Source organism: Lycium barbarum, chromosome 10, assembly GCF_019175385.1.
Source record: "Lycium barbarum isolate Lr01 chromosome 10, ASM1917538v2, whole genome shotgun sequence".
Lineage (NCBI taxonomy): Eukaryota > Viridiplantae > Streptophyta > Magnoliopsida > Solanales > Solanaceae > Lycium > Lycium barbarum.
The window spans coordinates 23,255,614-23,265,989 of NC_083346.1; the positions used below are offsets into that span (position 1 = coordinate 23,255,614).

Consider the following 10,376-nt stretch of genomic DNA (forward strand, 5'->3'; position numbering starts at 1 on the left):
ATAGCCTGAGTTCGTGATGATAAATCCGGTGGGAGAAGATCCTTGTTCGGACTATGCTCCCTAGGTCCGATTGGGGTAATTCCTTTCTCGGACTATTGTACGGACAACTTATACTTGGAACGGAAAAAATGATGAAATACTAGGGCAAAGGTTTTTAACGAAGAAGAACTTTTATTAGCCACTAGAATGTATTGTATAGATTGTGATGCCCCCTAATGGGGTTGATACATACGTTTAAATAGTACAAGAGTCTTACTCGAATTAGGAGGCACGAATCCTCTCGTGGATAAAAACAGCTGCGATATAGTCAGATACGTCCGTTGGTGGCGCGATCTCCGGCAATAAATCAGGTGAAGATAACTTTCCGTTGATTTGGGTTTATCCCTTCGGGCATCCTTCGGGTTCTATCTCACGGACTCTCTAGCTCGGTCACCCTCGGTTTGATTTCACGAACTTATTATAACGGACCTTCGCTGAATTGGAGAGAACAAAGTTCTCACCGTACACAAATATAAATGGCAAAGTTGTGGGGTGGGTTAGACCAACTAGGGGTCTAAGACAAGGTGACTCGTTATCACCTTATTTATTCCTGATTTGTGTTGAAGGTCTATCAACACTTCTTAAAAAGACCGAGGAACGTGATCAAATTCGAGTTTAAGGTTAAATAGAAATGGATCTAGTATTTCTCATTTATTTTCTGTTGATGATACCTAAATTTTCTGTTTGGCCAACTGTTAGGGTGTTAGGATTGTTATTGACATATTATATATACGCTAAATGTTCAGGCCAAGTGATTAATGTAGATAAATTCGCTATTTATTTTAGCAAGAACATCTTAGAGGCAAAAAAGTAATACATATTGAGACAACGCCAAGGAATCAAATGGTATGTACCTTGGATTATCGGCAGTGATAGGAAGATCTAAGCAGAGCAAGCTAGATTTTATTACGGATAGAGCGAGCAAAAGTTAAAGGATGGAAAGGAGCTTTCTTAAGTCCAGCTGGAAAAGAAGTTATTCAAAAGCGGTGTTAACGGTTGTACCTACTTATGTTTTATCTTATTTATTTTCAACTTGCCGAGGGCTTATGCAAGAAAATAACATCCATACTATCATGCTTTTGATGCAGTCAGGATGATGAAAAAATGATTTATTTTGAGAGATGGGATAAATTATGTGAATCAAAAGCTCGTGGGGAGTTAGGCTTTAGAGATATTAAGGCTTTTAATAAAGTTGTGTTGGAAATTGCTTAGTCAAAATTTTGTTTTGTCGAGAATCCTGAAAAGTAAGTATTTTTCAAATGTTTCTTTCTTGAATGCTACAACAGCTTCATCATCGTTTTGGATTTGAAAAAATGTAATTTAGGGTTGGGAATTGTTAAAACGCAAAAAGGGCTAAGATGGAAAGTTGCTACTTCTGAAGACGTTAATGTTTGGAAAGACCCCTAGATTCCTAATGCCATTAGGTTTAAACCCATAGAACTATTGCTCTTGAAAATTTGAATTTAAAAGTGCTTGATCTAATAAATGTAGAATCCCAGACTAGGAAGATAATTTGAGTAGACATTTTTGTTTGAATGACGATAATGCTATTTTGACTGTTTCTTTATCTACTACAGGTTAGGAAAAAATTAATTTGACACTTCACAAAATTAGGCACTTGTGATGTTTGATCGGATTATCTCCTTGCAAAACAATTTAAGCAAGTAGGAGGATATTAGTGGTAATATTGCTCAATCTAGTAATTGTGCTTTTCGTAAAGTTTTTTGGGATTTTCTATGGGCAATGACAATAAAAAATAAACATAAACATTTTTAATGAAAGTGCGTGTTTAATACCTTACTTGCAAACAATATAATTAGGGGGGAAAATAAATATGTGCGTAGTGTTTGCAAGAGACGTGGTTTAGAAAATGAGATTGTGGAACACGTGTATTTTAAGTGTTATGATTCGCAGATAATTTGGAAAATTGGCCATATTAACTGGAATGGTCTTGTCAATGTCAGTGCCCTATTTTTTAACGGATTAAAACTAGTTCACAACTTATGACTATGTTTCCTCTGATTTTGTAAATTTTCAGAGTCGCCACCTAATTTTAGGAAATATTAGAAAACTATTTATAAATAGTAAACTCCATTTTTTAGTCTTTGAAACCTGTGAGATTCTAGGTAAGAATTTTATTTATCCCGAGGAGAAGGTGTTAAGCATCCCTCAGAGCCTATCCGATGACAGTCTTTAAACTTAGTTTAATTAACACTAGAGGGGGATTATTTAATTATTTATTATCACCTATTTAAAGAATTGCGGAAAAGAAAATTACTCTCTCAAAACTATTTGTATAAAAAGGGGATTTTTAATGTAATTGTAATTATGTGAGTAAATGCATACTTATAAAGGAAGTAGTTAATGCTAATGTGTGCATGAGGAAAATATGTATGACATTTTTTTTTATATGAGAATAGTATGTGTAATATGGAATAAGAAGATATATTTTATATAAGAAAATAACATATATATGTGATATGTATATCCTAGGTGAATACCAGACATGATAATACTATTCATATACATATAATGAAAAGATGACCGGAGAAATTATTGGAAAAAAAAATAGTATATGTATGATATGCGGTTGTGAAAGTAATGTATAGCTATAATCAAGGTAAGGTAAAGTAATTAATACAAGATAAAAACATATCTTAGGGATATGTATTATTTACAAAAAAAGAGTACATATGTATTTTTTAGAAGATGAGGTACAATAAGATTGTTGCCTACAATGTATACGAAAGATAAGCATTTATAATATAACGTACATACATATGCATGTGATGAGAAAATGATTAAAGGTATTTAAAGTAAGAATAATATACATACATGTAAAATAGGATCTTTGTATATAAAGTAGAGTATATACCTTGTAATTCTTGAAAATACTTGGACCACTATACTTGGGTCCTAACATGAGTTCCTTGTATTAAATTTGTGGAATTTGGGCCTGCTCATGTTAGCATTAAATAAAAATGATTGCCCATGAAATTTGCATTTTACCCTTTTGAAACTCCTATTTAGATCGCTAATTTTTGTTTAAAACGGATTTAAATAGAAACGTTAGTTTGTTGAGCGATTAACTCAAAAAAAAGAAATTTTTATTTTTTAGTTAATTTCCTTTAGTTAGAAATCATTTTAACCTGACAGTGCATAGACAAAAGATTAAAAAAAAAAAAAAAAAAAAAACATGAGCAATTATCATTTCTAACACGCCTAAGCCAAGATTAATTATTCAAAGGGAGAGGAAAAGTAGTGACTAAATTTACCATCATACTTAACTATTTTTCCATAAGTTCCTACACAAGCGAGAAACAAATGTGCTACAAATACAATCCATAAAAAATGTTAGTCAAAAATATAAATATGTATATACATGATAACGCGAAAGGCACGAAATTTAAAGAGAGGGAGGAAGACGGGGACGCTAGACACGAGCAATTAAATCTTGCAACCGGTTGTTCTCTGATATGGGCAGAATCCGGAGTTGCCATAACTCCAAATGCTCCCAAGGTTCCTCATGAAAAAGAAAAAAAATAAAGATAAGGATTAGAAACAATTCTCAACAAGGAAAAAGGAATCTATATAACTTTAATTATTAAAAGCTAGATAAAAGAATCAAATGTAAGGAAAAAATAACATATAAGGAAAAAATAATTTAGCATATTAATTGCACCCGAACTTGGGTATAGCAGCCCCACTCCTTTTTTATGCAAGTTTTTAAGTGTTCAAATCAATAAATTTTCAATCAAGTATGGAAGTTTATTCTTTGTAAAAGTGAGGCCTAGTTAAACAACTCTTTCATCGGCCCCTAGTAGTATCTATTCAAATCAGTGATATTTCCCTAAGTGTAGCATTCTGTTCTTTTAAAAATAAGGCAACGACAGTCAACATAACAACATTTCGAACTTCAGCCAACTTAGCACTCTTGGCCTTTAGAAAAAGCAATGACAATTGGCCTTAAGGTTGTTCGAGATTCAACTCAAGAATTCAATAGCAACCAACTGAACAGTGCAGTCGAGTACAACACTTCGATCTTCAAAATGATGATGTGTAAAATGGCATAAATTCAGCAGATCTTGTCCTCAAATTACTGCAAGCTTTTGCCCATAAAATGATAATATTGTTGCCAGCCTTCTCAAAGCTAGCAACAAGTGTTACATAACAACTTCCCAGATCCTAGCAGCAAATGGCCCCAAAGTTCAGTAGCATTTAGGCCTCAAATCTGCCTCAAAGTGCATCAATAACGAACCAAATATAATGACTATTTACTCAAAAGTTGTGGCAGCAAACTGGTTCAAAATCACAACTTATTTGGCTAATTCAATGCAGCATAATATCCTCAAAAATGGCTTCTTTTAGCCCCAACACACAATAGGCATTCCATCCCCAAAAGTGCATCAACCATTCAACCCCAAAATGAAGCAATTGCGTACTAAAAGGAACAACAAATTGACTCAAATTCTAAGGCTCAGAACCAGCAGCCAGCTATGCAGCGATTCAAAGAGATGTCACAGCAACTAGTAATAAACAAGCAGCCCATTTATCCTAAAATGGCAACATAGAGATGCAGCAGCAAATGTGTCTCGATGTAGCAGGAAAATGGCCAGCGAGCACAGCAGTCCGTGGCCCAAATAAAAGATGGCCAAAGAGTATAGCAGCTCCTAGCCCAAATAAATCAGGAAAATGCCAACCGTATCAAAAGTTTAGAAATTATTTCTTTAAATGCAGTTATCTTTATATCGAGTTCAGCGGCATCTCAAATACATTTGGGATGGAAACTTCCCAAGTCATGCAAAGAAAAAGAGAAGTGAAGGATGAGTATCCCTAAAGAAGGTTTTAATAAGATGAATTACTTCATCAAAAAAAGAAGGTTTTAATAAGATGAAGTAAGTACCTCATCTGCCATATTTAATCAAAATCTTGAAAATGGTTTAGAACAATAATAGATTCAAGTTTGGTAGTCATTCAACACTAGTTTCTAATCAAAAGCCGTGGCTAGATGAAATAAGGCTCTTTTGCAATATACTTAGTTTTAAAGCAATTTTTGACAAAGAACAAGGCAGCAAACACTCAAAACAGCATGATGCATAAACCAACCCATAGGAAGGAGTGCATCAACTCAATAATGGGGCTTGAAGAAAATATGAACTTTCAAGGACTGGCCATAAACAATAGAACAAAGCAGCAGGATTAAAACACTAATGCAAAAAAAAAAAGGTTACCACCATCCATGTTTCCAATGCCACACAAGGTCCAAAGGTTTCTAGAACCTCGGCATGGTATGCTATTGGAGAAGGCTAAACCAAACCCGTCGCTTGCCTTGATTTTCAGCCGACAGAAACAAACAAGAAAATAAGGAATTACTAAAGGAGATAGTCCTGATCATACTGAATCACAAATTTTGGAACATAACACACAAGAGCCAATCCTAAACAGAATGCACCAACCCTATTCCATCCTGGTCTTAAGGCAAATACAACAACAGCCCAGTGAAATCCCACATCTTGGGGTCTGGGGAGGGTATAATGTACGCAGACCTTACTCCTACCAAGGTAGGATGGCTGTTTCCGAGAGACCCTCGGCTCAATAGAAGCATAAAAAGGGGGTCTTAAGGCAAATGCTTAGCAATAATTTTTAACTGTTTCAACACACTTAACAAGGAACATAAACCAAACACATATTATAACTCATGGACTAAAGAAAAAAAAATGCTAGGTCATTTATAACTTTGAAGCTCTTTCCTGGGGTACTTGTTTAGAGGATATGTTAAATTTCTCCAATCAGTGATCCAAAGAGATTTACCATCAAGAGAAGTTAAGCTTGTTGATACTGTTACCAATCTTATAAACACATAAGAGGGAGTTGTACAAATACAGCTATTAAGGTTAAAATCTGAAACTCAATTAGTTTAAAAGAACACCTTGTTAAAAATGCAACTTTAAATAACTTGATTGTTGAATGATTATCAAATTTGGATAGGATCAGCTGCCCAAATCATTCTCAGCCCTTTAGGACATGATTTACTCTATTTTCCAAGAACATCTAAGGGATTTATGTCACAAGGACAATCATAATCTTTAAGGAACCAAAACAACTGGTGGTCACAAGTTATTCCGATTCAACTAACAGTCCTCTTTTTATCCAAAGGATCATCCATCTTTACTCTTAGCTCATCTAATTAGTCAGTTACTGATTTTACTATGTATACTGAAAAAAGAGATAACGAATTAAAGTCTTTTTGATTGGGATACACTAGACAAATCAGTATGCAACTGCACAAAAAAAGGTTCAGGCTTCCATTTAAACTGGTGAAGAGGGGCTAAACATTTGAATTATACTTCCCAAACAGAATTTATCGCAACCACAGCAACGAAAGTTAAACAACTAAACACAATAATTAAATCATTGGAAAGCAGAGAGGAAAATAAATAAATAATGAGAAGAGACGAAGGGCCGCTTCTTTAACGCACACCGTACTTATTAAAAGGCAATCCAAACTGTTAAGGGAGTTGTTTACATAGGAAAAAACAGGGTTTTGACACATATTTGTATTAAACATGCTTTCAGTTGAAAATAAATTCCAATTTCAAATGCGCTGATTCTCACTGAAACAAAATTCCAATGCCATTAACTACTAACTTAGTATAAAAGGAATAGATGTCTGATAGAGGGAATTTAATTAATATTGAAGGAAACGAACGAGGTTTTATCCTGCTGGTGAACACTGTTCTAAAGACAAAACAGGATTTAACAAAACATTCTTTAATCTAACATTACTAGAGACACAGAGAGAAAACAATATACACTAGTCTACATTATTAGAGAAGCTACATAAACTAATATACATTACCAGAGAACAAAACATAGCTGAACGAATTACATCACCAGATATATATCCACACATGCTTACATTCCATTAGCATCTAAATGGATTTCCAAACACATTATCATGAACTAAATAAAAGGGAAGGAATATAACTCCATACCTTACACTCAAGAGCTAAAAGAAAACAGGAACATTCAAATCATAAAAACTGAATTGAACTAACAGAACTGGAATAGAATACCAAGATAAAAATGTTATCTTTTGACGGCAGCAACGGGAGTTAAACACATATTCGACCGAATTAGTCGTTTCACGCTAATTTACAACAAACGAGGAGAACACATATTCCAGCAGCCAAACCAAGCAAACGACGAGAAATACTTGAACGACTACATTTCTACTTCTTATAAAAAAATGAAAGACGAAGAGAGGACGAGTGTGATTACCTTCTCCGTGACAGCGAACTGAGGCTTGTTGTCTTGTCTCGAGTCTCCGAATCCTCTTGAAGAGCTGAGAACCACCCAATAATTCGACAAAACAAACTTAAAAGTGTTAAAAGTGTCAAAAATATCTCAAATAGTGGATATCCAAAATATCCCAAAATATCTCAAAATATCTCATGTCCTGTTTCTCTATAAATAGGATGCACAAATGCAATGTTGAAAGAGCAGAAGTAATATAAACTGATATCTCTCTACATATTCTCTCTACATATTTCTTCCGTATATTTACTTTATAGTTATTATTTTATAACACGTTATCAGCACGAGACTCTGTCATCTCGAGCAAATACTTCAAAACCTCGAAGGTATTGATTTCTTCGTTTTCCTTTACTAATGGCAAATCTTACTAAATGTGAATTTGTAGCCTTAGATATATCCGGTAATAGATATATGTCTTGGATTCTTGATGCCGAGATTCACCTTAATGCGATGGGTCTGGAAGACACCATCAAAGATAAAAATGAGGCATCAAACCAAAACCGTGCTAAGGCAATGATATTCCTCCGCCGTCATCTTGATGAGAATTTGAAAATGGAATATCTCACGGTTAAAGATCCTCTTACGCTGTGGAATGATCTGAAAGATAGATATGATCACCTGAAGATGGTCATACTTCCACAAGCACGTTTTGATTGGCTCCATTTAAGGTTCCAAGACTTTAAATCTGTTAAGGCATATAATTCTGCAATGTTTAAAATTATTTCTCAATTGAAATTATGTGGTGAAAATATTACTGATGATGATATGCTGGAGAAAACATTCTCCACTTTTCCTGCCTCGAGTATGCTCCTGCAGCAGCAATACCGAGAGATGAAGTTCAAGAAATATGCTGAACTAATCTCACATCTTTTAGTGGCTGAACAACATAATGAATTACTGATGAAAAATCATGAAAGCCGACCCACTGGTACTGCCCCATTCCCTGAAGTGAATGAGGCAAATTTTCGCCATTCTAGGCGTGGAAGAGGTCGTGGCCCCAGTCGTGGTCATGGTCGTGGTCGAGGAAGGAATTTTAATCATGATTCTCGTTATGCACCATATAATACCCTTCACCACCAGCAGTGTAAAAGGAAGGATGAAAAGCATGATGTTGTGCAAAAGAAAAATTCAAAAAATAATTGCTTTCGATGTGGAGGAAAAGGGCACTGGGCACGTACCTGTCGTACGCCAAAGCACCTTGTTGATCTATATCAAGCCTCCCTCAAAAGGGCAGAAAATGATGCCGAAGCAAATTTTATTTCTGAAGATAATGTTGAGCCTATGCATTTAGATGTGGCAGATTTCTTTGAAATCCCTGAAGGAAAAATAGATCATCTGATCGGTGATGGATCTGTATTAACTTAGATATTTCATACATGTCATTTGTATTAGCTAATGTGGTTATGTTTCCATATATAAGTAATAAAGTGTGTGTAATACTTTGTCTAATCAAAATATCTACTTCGATGTTTACTTTGCCTATTTTTTCGTTTTGAAGAATATATGGAAAATCCTCAAATATTATTTGGATCAATGACAAATCATGAAGATATTTGTGTGATTGATAGTGGAACAACGCATGCTATATTCAAAGATGAAAAATACTTTTCTCACTTGCGTAGAAAAAGGGGAAATATTAATACAATTTCTGGCAATTCGAAATTAATTGAAGGCTCCGGAAGAGCTACTATATTTCTACCTAAGGGGACGAAACTTGTTATAGAAGATGCACTATTCTCTTCTAGATCCCCAAGAAACTTGTTGAGTTTCAAAGATATCCGCCGTAATGGGTATCACGTTGAGACATTAAATGAAACAAATGATGAATATCTTATCATTACAAAGAATGTCTCCGGCCAGAAATGTGTTTTGGAGAAATTACCAACTTTGTCTTCTGGCCTGTACTATGCAGAAATTAGTACAATGGAAGCACACTCAATCGTAAACCAGAAGTTTAACGATTCAGGAACTTTTGTGCTTTGGCATGACCGAATGGGTCATCCTGGATCAATAATGATGAGACGAATTATTGAAAATTCAAAAGGGCATCCACTTAAGAACCTGAAGATTCTTGAAAGTAGTGAGTTTTCATGTGTCGCTTGTCATCAGGGCAAATTGATAACCAGGCCATCACCAATGAAAGTTGACATTGAATCCCCTGCTTTTCTAGATCGTATACATGGGGATATATGTGGACCTATTCACCCATCTTGTGGGTCATTCAGATATTTTATGGTTATAATAGATGCGTCTTCGAGATGGTCTCATGTGTGCCTCATATCGTCTCGCAACCTGGCGTTTGCGAAATTATTGGCACAAATAATACGCTTAAGGGCACACTTCCCAGATTATCCTATAAAGGCTATACGTCTTGATAATGCTGGAGAATTTACATCCCAAGCTTTTGATGATTATTGTTTATCAGTTGGGATAAAGGTTGAACATCCTGTAGCACATGTTCATACCCAAAATGGCCTTGCTGAGTCATTTATTAAGCGTGTGCAATTGATAGCAAGACCATTACTTATGAAAACACGGTTGCCTACAACCGTCTGGGGTCATGCTATTTTACATGCAGCATCTCTTGTTCGTCTTAGACCGACTCATTATAATAAATACTCCCCGTCACAATTAGTGTTTGGTCATGAACCAAATATTGCTCATCTCCGAATCTTTGGTTGTGCTGTATATGTGCCTGTAGCACCACCACAACGCACTAAGATGGGGCCCCAAAGAAGGTTAGGAATATATGTTGGGTTTGAATCACCCTCCATTATTCGCTATCTTGAGCCATTGACGGGAGATTTATTCACTGCCCGATTTGCAGATTGTCGATTTGATGAAACAAATTTTCCACAATTAGGGGGAGAGAGAAAAGAAATCAAAAGAGAAATTGCGTGGAGAGTTCCATCACTATCTCATTTTGATCCACGTACCCCTATATGTGAGCAGGAGATCCAGAAGATCATCCACTTACAGAAAATAGCAAATCAAATGCCAGACGGATTTACTGATTTGAA

At 35.3% G+C, this 10,376-nt stretch overlaps 1 long non-coding RNA gene across 1 annotated transcript; it reads right to left on the bottom strand.

The window, feature by feature from the left end:
* Nucleotides 1-3,301: 3,301 nt before the first annotated feature.
* LOC132615534 (uncharacterized) lies at nt 3,302-7,388 on the bottom strand. Its single transcript, XR_009572734.1, has 2 exons — nt 7,321-7,388; nt 3,302-4,709 (listed from the first exon to the last, which is right to left on the bottom strand). It is a non-coding gene; the product is annotated as an uncharacterized LOC132615534 (long non-coding RNA).
* Nucleotides 7,389-10,376: the final 2,988 nt, after the last annotated feature.